Raw genomic sequence first — 12,479 nt, 5'->3', positions numbered from 1 at the left:
AACGATGTACGAACTTATAGAAATAATATTATTTAAATTTTGTAATCCCATAAATATTTGTACAATGTAAGTTCTAGAGAAGTGTAATGTTGCTGAATACTATAGCAATAACGGATGTGTATGTATAATGAATGGTGAGATAAACATTATCCCAATCGTTGAATTCAATAGTGAAGTTTACAGTAAGTCTATAACGAACTCGCCCATAGACAATTTAACAAGCTTATGCTTTTTTTAGTTAAACGTTAATATTTAGCTATAAATTAAAGCAACATCAGAGTATCACTGAAGATAATGGCTGTGTGGGCTGTACCTTTTGCCTTTCACAGCGTAGGGTAACTATAAAAAATAAGTAACGAACTGCTTATAACACCTGCTACATAATTTATAGCTGAATATTTAGTGTATTTTTAGCGCTGGTCTATTAATGGCCAGACACATCCAGTGGGCTTTTTTTTAATAATTTATAAAAAAGTATATATAAAACAATTACTGTTTTGACTTATTTTTTTATAATGTAATTGGTTAAGAACCAAGCAAATTAAGTTTTTTTTTAATTTGCTTCTAGTCGTGAAACATGACTGTTTAGTTTATAGTAAATTTTTTTTTAATTCTTCATTTCACTAAATTGTAAGTCGGTGCTAAACGAAAGGTTGTTCTAAATGAAATGCAGTCTTGAAAAAGTATTATATTTGATATATATTAGTCATTTTGATTGGTTCAATTTTATTTGCCGTCATATCGTAATTTCTTACGTATTCAATAATTCTATTACATTCGATGAACAAATCTACGACACAGAAGATAGAGCTGTTTTTTGCACGAATACAGGCAGGAATTTGACGTGCCGTAAACTTTCCGAATGGCCAATAAAGTGACGTCAATTGGAGAATAATACAAGCGTCTGAATCGAATTTACGTGTGTGCTAAATTATTGATAATAATCGAAAGTAGAGAGTATAGTGATGTTGGTAGGGCTCTATTCTTTCGCATAGTCTGTGGTCGGAACACTATATTGCTTGTAGCCATATTATTTGCATTTATTAGCCTATAATTTAGTATTTGAAATGTGGTCATAATTTATATACGGTCGACGTTTTAAAAAATAAACGTACATTTTTTATAGTTTTGGAACTGGAACTTTATGGAACGCGTTTGAAATTCGAATTAGAACAAAAAACGCATTTACCAACCAATACCAATAATACCAATTTATACGGAATCTATGGACCATTTCTGTTGGTCGATAGAAATGGTATTGATACAAAAATACTGACTTCTAAATGATTTGCAAGATCTATGTCTAAAAAATATCAAAGAAATTTATAGAATAACATACAGAGGTATCATATTTCGTTTGAAAAGGCGCCGAGCTACTCTATGCTGATTTTGACGTTTTATCGTGCTTGATTGTAAATCCAACATGTTTTGACTAAATATCAACCAATCAATTGCGTCTATGGGAAATTACAATAAAATACAAGATAAAAACAATAATGTGCCAATTTATAATGGGTTCCAAAAAATATGGTATGAATTTTCAAAATAGAAATTTTAATAGAAGAAAATTAAATTGTGACCATGTTTTAAAAAAACATTAGTTTGTGTAAGGCTCGTTTGGAGCTGTATATCATAGCGTAGTGAGGTAGTGAGTGCACATATCACTTGCATGTCGCTTACTTGACGTTTTAATGAGGGCAGTAGCGGTAGTTGGCGCGAAAAAGAAAGAAATGGCGCGAAAAGATCATACCGGAAGTGTATATTTTGCTGGAAATTTAAAAGTTTTAAAGTTATGTGCTTAATTATGGTATACCATAAAGTACTTATCTCTTTCTGTATGATCTGTATATTGGTGATTGAACAGCGTTCAGTGCCTCTGAAGTTATATCCCTTATATAATAACAAATTTCCCGGAAAGCCATTTTAAATATTGATGTTTTGGTCTTTTTCTTACATATGAATATTATTACTGGTAAGAACAGGACAAAACAAGAAGGGATCGATTTTCTCTTGTATTGTTATTATATTATACTAAAGGTTGAAACAGAACTTTCAAAAGATATTTGTGTAATGGAAGATACAGTATTAGTAATGGTGTTTAATTAGTAATTAGAAACACTATTACTATTTTGCAAATAAAGTAAATATAGTTGTCTATGATACATACTAGGAAAAAAACGTTTTGGCGCGAAACATAACGGCCAATCACCAATATACAATATAACCTCTATCGAAATCAATTTTGCCTCGTTAATTAGTCAAAAACTTAGTGTTTAAGGGAAATACATGTCTGAAACTATGTCTAAGTCTAAATTAACAAGTATACCTGATTTTTAGACTATATAGGTAGTTATAGTCCCCTGTATGTTTTTTGATATGTTTTATAGCGGACCTGTTTTACGGTGATGACTTGATATTTATGGGAGTTTCGAGAGAAAATGGAAACGAAAGTCAAATAGTTATTTTAGGTCTTATATAATGATAGTTTTAAGGTGTTAAATCGCACACGTTTATTATCTAGTTATTATATTTACTGTTTCCTTGCAGAGACGTTAATTTGGAAAACGTAATAAATATATTTTAAATAAATATATTATAGAATGCGTTGTTGTTTTTAAATTGTCTACAATATTGCTCAGTTTTCGTGTCAAAGTATTAAACAAATGTGTTAAAAGTATTTTGAGTTTAAGATCGTTTGTCATTGCCAAATTTTGTATTATCCAGTGCCATTCAAACATGAACCGTATAGGTTATACTTTTGTTTTTTAACTGCACAGATAATACACATGTTGGCAATGTCACAGATACTGAACGTTGTGGAATGTATATTATATTTAAATTAATTTGATATTTAATATTTTGTGATTTATATTCTAAATTAAATTTATAAAAAACGATGTATGCACCGTGTATTATCGCAACGTCATATATAGCCACCGAAACGGTCTACACACGACCCTACTATCGGGCGAATAGGCAAATCGGAACCCGATGTAACGCCAGTGTGCCCGCAGCCCGATTTTATCCCCACCACTGCGTCAACCATTGTTGATTTTAGTGTAGTGTGTAGATCGTTTAAATAAGTAATAATCCCAGTTTTAATGTATATAAATATAATATAACTATTCAAGCACGTCCAATTCTACAGCACATACTGTTTAATATAAAGTTTACATTTGTATGCTTCTACGCGACGGTCGTTGTCTGTAGTATCGTTGAAGGAACAATTACATTCATTTAAAAAAATAAGTAATGAACGATAATTTTGTGGGCAACTAATTTAAAATTTATTTTATGATTGTTAATTCAATATTGAAGTCTCACAGTCTACGTTGTCTTTAAAATATAAACTGGTAAACAATTTTCAATATTTATGAAACATAACAAATATCATAAAAATCGTCCTATTTTTATGATGTTTATTACGTTGGATTCGTTTTTTAATTATAAGTGTAACTGACTCTACTTTGATTTATTTATATTGATTATTTAAAAGGAGCTTTTATAACTCCTTTTAAATCATCCTTGGAAATTATTAACTTATTAAGCTGGTAGTAAAAAAACTAATTTAATTTTGAAAATATAATTGGAAACTTCCAAAGCCAAATATTAAGCCAATTTCTTATTAGATTTATATAGCTGATACCACAATACAATTTTTAAATAGTCTGTAGTAATATTATAAAGTTGTTGTGCTTCTTTGTTTGAACGTCTTAGAATCTAAGAAACTATTGCTTTGGATTTAAAAAATCTTTTAATGTTGAATAGTTGTCATTTCACAGTTTTCGTGGATAGTTATAGGCTCTACAACATCACACCACGACTAATTGAAGCGGACCATCAAAGAGTAAAGGAAAAACAGGTTAAGTTCTTACATTCTCTTTCCCAGTATCTTGTGGGAAGCAGATGTTTGTGCGCCTAATCATTCATAAATATTGAAAATTGTCAGTTAATGGTAAATGTGATGTGCATAGTTCATGTACATAGGCCAATTACCATTAAATAGGACGAGCTTGTTTCCAGTTACCTAAATAAAAAAAAGCAGACGTGAGACTTCGAGCTTAATCAAACAATATTGACTTTGTAGGGCGTCTCCATTTGTTTCACTGCCATCTCGTACGTTCAAACAAGTCCGTCGTGTAGAAAAATTTATAGTTACCGTTGTGATCGCGTTCTGCACAATTTATAACTTATCACCGATATATTACATAGTTCTACGTATAATATATACTTTGTACAAGAGTACTAAGTATATTGTGTTACTTAATCTACGGCCTTTTGTAGTTTACATTGTAATGTTAAGGCTCCAAGTCGCCATGTTTGATGAGTGAGCGATGAATTGTCTATGATTATCATTCTTAGTTTACTACAATACGTTATTCTCGTAGACGCGTCAATCAAAGTCAATCGAAATTTTTGTCGTATTCCAGCAACCTGACGATTAACCGACTGTATATCGGCAGCCTTATTCATAAAAATGTTTCATAAACAAAGATTTATTAAAAAAAGGCTATCTTTTTAATATATTGTAATAATTAATAAGTTTGTTAGACGACGTTTTTTTACTACCGCATAAAATTTCAGAGGCAGTATAAAACTTTTACGGTGACAGTAAAAAAAATGATATAATCTTTTATAATTAAATCTTATGATGTTCCATCACAGGGTTTAATTATAAAGATTTGGATGTCTTTTTTAAATGAATTCACGGTGATGCCGATTTTAATAACGACTGAACTAATCCTTTATTCCATTGCTCATGAAACAAGCCTCGTCTCCATCAAACATGGCGTATCGTATGTCAGAGATTATATTGTAATTTCACTCCAGCCCTATTGCAGAATATGTTTAAAATCTTCTATGTATATAAAAATGAATTTCTGTTCGTTAGTCTCGCTAAAACTCGAGAACGGTTAAACCTATTTGGTTAATTTTAGTTTTAAAATATTCGTGGAAGTCGAGGGAAAGTTTAAACGGTGATTAAATATGAAGAAATTGCATATTTTTAATAGTAAAAATAAGAATTTTATTTTCCCATACAAACGGCTGATACCTGTCAAACAGCGTGCGTTCAGAAATGTATTGCGTAACTAAACTGCAAAAAATCTTTCCCGTACCTATTTCATTTTGAGGCGGAACGGAGTTTGCATGATCAGCTAGTTATTATAATAAATGCTTACGACGAGCGCACATTTACACTTACCTTTCCCCTCAATAACGGAATTATAAATGTGATTTCTCTTAGTCCTGCAGTCAATAGCAATGAAGCAGACAAAACGGTCTATAATTTAGAGGGGGCAGCGAGTCCACCCTCTCTGCTATTCTGTTATAGCCTTTACCAGTAAATTAATACAATAAAAGATCGACGAGATAATTTATCAATACAATAACTGCGGCTTGCATCCGGCTGGACGTAATTTTGCAATACCTCTCTGACGTTAACTGGACCTGAATCTCTATGTCCAACGATGACAATATTGCACTTTATTCCTATCTACGATTTAGTATTCTTAACTGAGTTTACTATAAATTGTCTTGTATTCGACTGTACCCTGTTTAAATATACCATTATAATTATAGTAACAACAAAAGCCTGATTGCAATTATAGTGTGTTACATATTTGAATCCTATTGTCTCTATAGCTTGCATATGTTCTGTTAAGGAGAATTTTTCAAAAAGGCCTTAATAGACGTTTACGTTACAAAATAAATCTAAGTTCCAATTATTAAACGCGCGCACAACGCGTCCGTACTGTTTGCCGGCTGCTCGTATAATGCCTTTTTTGTTCGTTTATAGGCCGCCATCTTGTGTCACTCGAAAAACCGGAAGTGATAACATGTTTTAGCTCTAGACTAGAATTGAACTTTGCGTTTATAATCAGTAAGCCAGGGATGGAAGAGAAGGGCTGAAGATCGTGCCCAGTGGCGTGCCTTGGGAGAGACCTATGTCCAGCAGTGGACTGCAGTGGGCTGATGATGATGATGATGAAGCCAGGGACATATTATTTATTATTTAAATCATATAAACTAGCTATTCATTTCATATAACGTACCATATCCAAGTACATGTAAATTCAAGAGAAAATTATATACTAGTTATAAACCCACTTTGAAATGTTTTATTGAATTATATGATTTTGGACAATAACACATTGTATTTGTAAGCGGGCGATATACATATACATTTTCTATTTTGATTTGACTATATCGTTACAACGCATTTTGTATTGTACCCCGTTATTTGTAATTTGTTTTCAAATAAAATATTTTACGGTTCACGCTTGTTTTAAATTCCTAACATCTACTTGTGAGAGAGAGGAGGGTGGGGGAAGGGAAGAAAGATATTAGGGATAGGGACCAGCCCCATTGCCAGCAATATATTATATCAGACTGTCCAACACGAGGAGACCAGATCGTAGTATAATTTTTGGTTTCTCACAGCTCACACCGTTCTATATTCATGTGGTGTTTGTTTGATGGTGAAGGGGGGGGGGGGGCACGGGGGCCGTGGGAGGAAATCAACACCGCGGTGAAATACGCAATTTGAAACGTAGCGTGTATTAGAAAGATATATCTTAAGAATACGGTGAAATAAATCAAATATTATTACAAAAGAACCTTTGTAATTAACTGTCATCACAAGTACTATATTATTATATTCAAAACTACAAAACTAGCTGTCGCCTGCGACTTCGTCTGCATTTCCGTCGTTTTTCGTAAAATAAAATATTCTAATTAACCTGAAAAATTTACCTACTTGGAAATTAAACTGGATAAAATAAATATATCTACACTATCATAAAATTCAAATTGAAATACATAATTAAGAATGAATTTTATTAAAAAAATGAAATATTAGGTACAACATGTACCCCTAAAGAAATTGATTCTGACGCAGTAAAGGAATTTCATAAAAAATATTTTCCACATTGGTTAAGCCAATGTCTTTGTATTAAAATTATTAATATTTTATAAGGTACATGCGAATTTAATTCGTTCTATCTACCTGCACACGTACCTAAAAATCATTCGCCCGCTCCGTCGCCGACCGGACCCAGTCTGCTGCCGCTTCGTGTACGCTTACAACGTTAAGAGTCGTGTCGCATATAACTGTAAAACCGCCATAATACAATTGTGCTAATTCTTATATATATCAATCGCGAGTGCAATTGTGTTTCACGAACATTAATATCGGTCAATAAGTCCTAGTAACTTTATAAGTGGTCGCGTCCCGCCTACGACGCAAAAGGAAACACGTATGCTGACCATCCCGGACGCCCTTGTGCCTAAAGCTGAGGTCGAAGAGTGCTACAGACCCTAACGTACCAGGAGGTGCTGGGTCCGTCTACTAGGTACGTACGTGTTTTCCTTGTTCCCATTTCGCCCCTTTTTTATCGTATGTACCTAACCAAAAATACAGCCCATTCAAATTAAAAATCGAAGAATATATTGGTGCGACAACATATTAACACCATTTAGTATCCTGAACCCATTACTATGATTAGAATGTTGGAATAACGTGGTAAAAACAAACGACGTTTAAAATATGAATATTCCTTTATTTGTACTTAAAAACAATTACAGAGACGCATGGAATGCAAGGAGACGGAGAATATCGTTGTTATTAGGTACAATTAATATGTTAGCTTTATATTTAGGTAGACTAAACTCTTATGCGGTACATAAAAATATACTAACACATTATATGGCGGGAAAATTTATAGTGATCATTATTTTCGTGAACTTCCTATATTTGGTCGCTGGTACAAGTACACATGTTACGGAACACAATACGAACAACTATGCTTGTAACAGCGTCTAAATAACATGCTCACAAAAATATGAATCCGTTCTAATATAAACTGTTTAAATTACAGTAATATTATTACAATAATAAATGAATATATAAGATTCAAAGTCTTTAAATAGTAATCAATTTGACTCTAAATATGGCGGGAAATCCACGAAAACTTTCGTATTTTCTAATATATAGCTAGTATTACATACAGATTATACTTAGTAAAAAAAAAGTTTATAGATTACATGTTTTTTACAGGTATTTATTTTTGTAAACAAACATACTACACTATATATTTTTGCAATAGGACCGCAAAGAGCTTTGACCTATATCTATAACTAAATATCGGTAAAACTTATAATACTATTTACCGGTTTCTTAATAATATAAAAATCTCATATCATGTAGATATTACTTTTTTCTTTTTAACGACTTGGCACGTTGGTACATTTGCCAAATTTAATTTTTTAAATTTAGAAACCAGTCGACATCGTTTTTATTATTTTAAACTAACTTAAAATGCACAATACGGAGGCGTTTTATAAACAATATGTATCACAGATAAGACAAAAAAGTGAGCAAACTTCGGCAAAGGAAATTTGTCGCATGAGATTACTTTTAATCAGATCCTTAAAATAATGTCGAAGCAATGTGCGATTATAAAGTTACATATATGTATCTTAGGGTATTTATTTACAGAAAAAAAATATAACCTGTAAGAGTTTATAGGGCAGGGTAGGCGAACCTTTATGCATCAACGTGCTATTTTTTCCAAAAAATGTATAATGGGTTCATTGACGTGCCATCAAATAATTTTGACTTTCTGATTATTTGGAAAATAATAATAATAAATACTATCAAAACTCTCTATGAAATAAAGTAAACAAAAGAGGTACATTTTGGATTGTTTTCATTACACGCATAAATTAAATAACTGTAACATTAGTGTGACTTCTGGTGCTGCAGGTTAGATGACAAATAATTTATGTCAGGCTTGTACGATGTTACTTTTAGCAAAATGTATGGTGAACTGGATTCATCTCGATTCAAGTCAAATGGTTTCTAACCGAGTTTTTAATGTTTTTCATCTCTCAAAAATATTGTTAAAATTGCATGAGCCAGCTTCTTCAAACAGTTTTATAATCGATGACGGGCCCAAAATATTGTGTCACGCGTGCCATTGGTCACGCGTACCCTGTTATAGGGTATTATACTATGAAAATATTTTGTTCCATTCCATTAAAAAGTGTCTTAAAATAAATGGCGTTATAAATAAGGCAGTTTTACTCTGCAGACGGTTATTAGATATTGAGTAAAATATATAATTTTTATATCACTATTAGTTTCTGCACGTGGATTTATGCTTTTAACTAGTTGATACAAGGTCTCTACAGAAACTAGTGTTACTGTAATCGCACATTGCTGAAACGAAATTGCTCTTTTCCTCGCAGCACAGACTGCGTCAATTCAACATAAAGTACAAAATGGCACCCTGTGTAATAAACATTAGAGTTCAGACTTCAATAATGTCTAAAAGCTTAACACTAATCAATATTGCTGTTAATAAATTAATTTATTATTTTGCCATACTCTAAAACTAAGTTAATTATAATGATATTATATAGACAATTAATTATTGCATAGAAGCTTGGTAATAGGTACAGTCAACATAAAAACTTTACAAAATCATATATCCTGTGCTCAACAAAATCATATAGCACTTCCGAAAGTAGCCGTTGAAAAACCTGACGACTAATCGACTGTGTATCAGCAACCTTATTATAAACCCTTATTATACAAACATCATATGAAGTAAACTAAATTGTTCTGTCCTTGTCTTTCGTGCTAATTTCTTATTTTGAAAGATAGCGACAATATCTTCCAATAATTAAAATAAATTTGTATTTTTTTTAAATAAGAGTAAATGCACCAATCAAATCAATGTATGGTTTATATATATAACTAAATTTAATATGCGGAATGCAATGACACACTCGGCTCAAGAGGCACTTTCCTTAATTGTATATCTATTAATTATAAACATATAAAAGAGTATGAGAAAATTGTCCGTTTGTCTTATAAATACGTATACGTATACCACTTCGAGCCGAGTGTACAACAACAATGGCACTACTGAGGTTTCCTTATACTTTTATGAGAAATTTTATATTAATATGCACAATAAACACATATTGTAAAAATGGACTATTTAAGAACGTTTACTGCCTAAGTCTCGCAACTTTTTATTTTATTTTATGTATTTAGAATGCAAACATATTGGCCAACTACCTGATAGAAAGTGCAACTGTTATCTTTAGTTCTTTTTTTTTATGGATTTTCTATTGTTTTTATATCGATTTTATTTGGGCGTTACATGACGTATAGAGACATAGCGAGATATTTTGTTTGATTGGTATTCTAATTACAAAATATACTTTCCTTATTTTTTTATATTTATTTATTGAGGAATTTTAGCTATAGCTTGTCAGATGCTTTAGTACTACTACTACTAGCACTGCGACCCATTATAGAAGGATATTCTTAGGAGCGATGGTTTGTATTTATTTCCGAAGGACATATTTCGTTTATGTATGAGAGGGCTACAACCACATAAGATGTGTAGTGGCGTTTACTATCCTTAACAGCGAGACTTGGGCGCCGAACACTCGCACTGTCCTTCACTAGTATAATATAATAGAGAGAGAGAGAGAGAGAGAGATGAATAATTTTAATTTTGTATAAATTGTCTATAATTATTGCATATAAACATGTGACGTATTATAATAATATAACAAATGTACAATTTACAGCACTAAAAACACCGTTGGTATCTATTCATCTCTACAATACAAGGTGGGTAACAGTTTAATGACAAACATTTGTAAGTCATGTTGGGTTTGGGAGCTACGTAGCTACAAACACACACGTCACTCTTGAAGGATAATTTTGTTGGTGTTTGTAGTTGAATGACAAACATTTGTAAGTCATATTGGGTTTGAGTGCTACGTAGCTACAAACACACACGTCACTCTTGAAGGATCTATCTGTTGGTGTTTGTAGCTTAATGGCAAACATTTGTAAGTCATATTGGGTTTGGGAGCTACGTAGCTACATACATACACGTCACACTTGAATTATATTTTTGTTGGTGTTCGTATTTTAATGGCAAACATTTGTAAGTCACATTAAGTCCTAGTCTACCTATGAATACGTCACGATCCTTACTATCTACATCATATAAAATTACAAACAGTGAACGTAACTTGTGTATAATTACAATAGTATACAAATTATCAAACAAGCTTTTAATACATTCCATTTGGACGTATATTTACAATAAGATACCAAAGGATATGTTGGAATTACCCTTAAATAAATTCAAAACATCTGTTAAATCATATTTACTGAGCAAAGCCTATTACTCACTAAACGATTACTTGAATGACGAGTGTGCATGGCAATAGTTGTTCATGCACTGAATTTTCATTTAATGTTAGACATAGACACCTATATAAATATACATTGTAAATAAACTGGCTTTAAAAAAAAAAGTAATTCAATTGAGTTTCTTGCCAGTTCTTGCTATATACCGAACTGGACGGTAAATTATAATGTAAAAATTTGACGTTCATAAGCGGCTAAAATGTCCTACATGAATAAATGATTTTTGAATTTGCATTTGAATATATCTTTAAATATAGAAAGAAAGTGAGATATTAGACGCTGTGCATGCACCTTTTTGTATATCTGATCCTATTCGATCGATCCCCCGTCCAATTCAAACGGGGATCGAAATTACGACGGCCTGAGCCGATGTTCGAACCCCTAGCGGTGCCCTCAGACTAAAGTCGTATCCGTCAGGCAGGAGTTGGTCTGCAGCCGCTCCAAAAGTCTTTCCGCGGGTTTGGAGTGCCATCTGTACTGGCGCCCTATCGTTCGGTGTAGCTGTAAAGGCCAGCTGTGGCCAACTTTTTATATATAGTTTGTTTTTTATTATCTACTAATTTTAAAGTAAAAATGTAAATTTTTACGATTTTCTTATAATTTTTTTCCCCAATTGAAATGTAATTTCACAATATAATGAATTGGTATACTAAGAAAGAAGGAATCACCATGAAAATATAAAAGAGAATCGTAAATGGTAATAGAATAAATTTAAAAATGGCACAGGCCTTGTCTATGGTTATACATAATAATATTAAAAAAAAATCGTCCAAATGGAATACCTGTATAAACAATTGACGGAGCGGAACGCTACGCAGTCTTGTGACGAAGGCACGGGGACCACTACATGCCACCAACTATTCGCGACCACACTAAAATAATCACCTCTCACATTTATATATCAGTATGTAACATTATATATGTATATATATATATCAGGGGTGGATCTACCTACGGGCTTTATGAGCTGCAGCCCAGGGCCGTGGATATAAAGGTCCCCTACTGAAAACAATAGGGCGGTATTTAGATAAATTATCTATGATATTAAAAAACTTATCATAAACTTGACAACCCTGAGATTAATCAACCCATCGATGTGCGCGTCTATCGAACGAAACGGGAAATTCCCTGTCGCTTGTTTTTGGTCGGTATATTTTTTTAGTTGAGTGATATAATTGTACCCAATGATCAGCTGGTAGAGAATGCATTATGGCATTAAGCTCGCCAATTGTACATT

Source organism: Achroia grisella, unplaced genomic scaffold (assembly GCF_030625045.1).
Source record: "Achroia grisella isolate CSIRO2021 unplaced genomic scaffold, CSIRO_AGI_Agris_v1 utg598, whole genome shotgun sequence".
NCBI lineage: Eukaryota > Metazoa > Arthropoda > Insecta > Lepidoptera > Pyralidae > Achroia > Achroia grisella.
The sequence above is the reverse complement of the archived record's forward strand: the minus strand, read 5'-3'. Positions refer to the sequence as shown.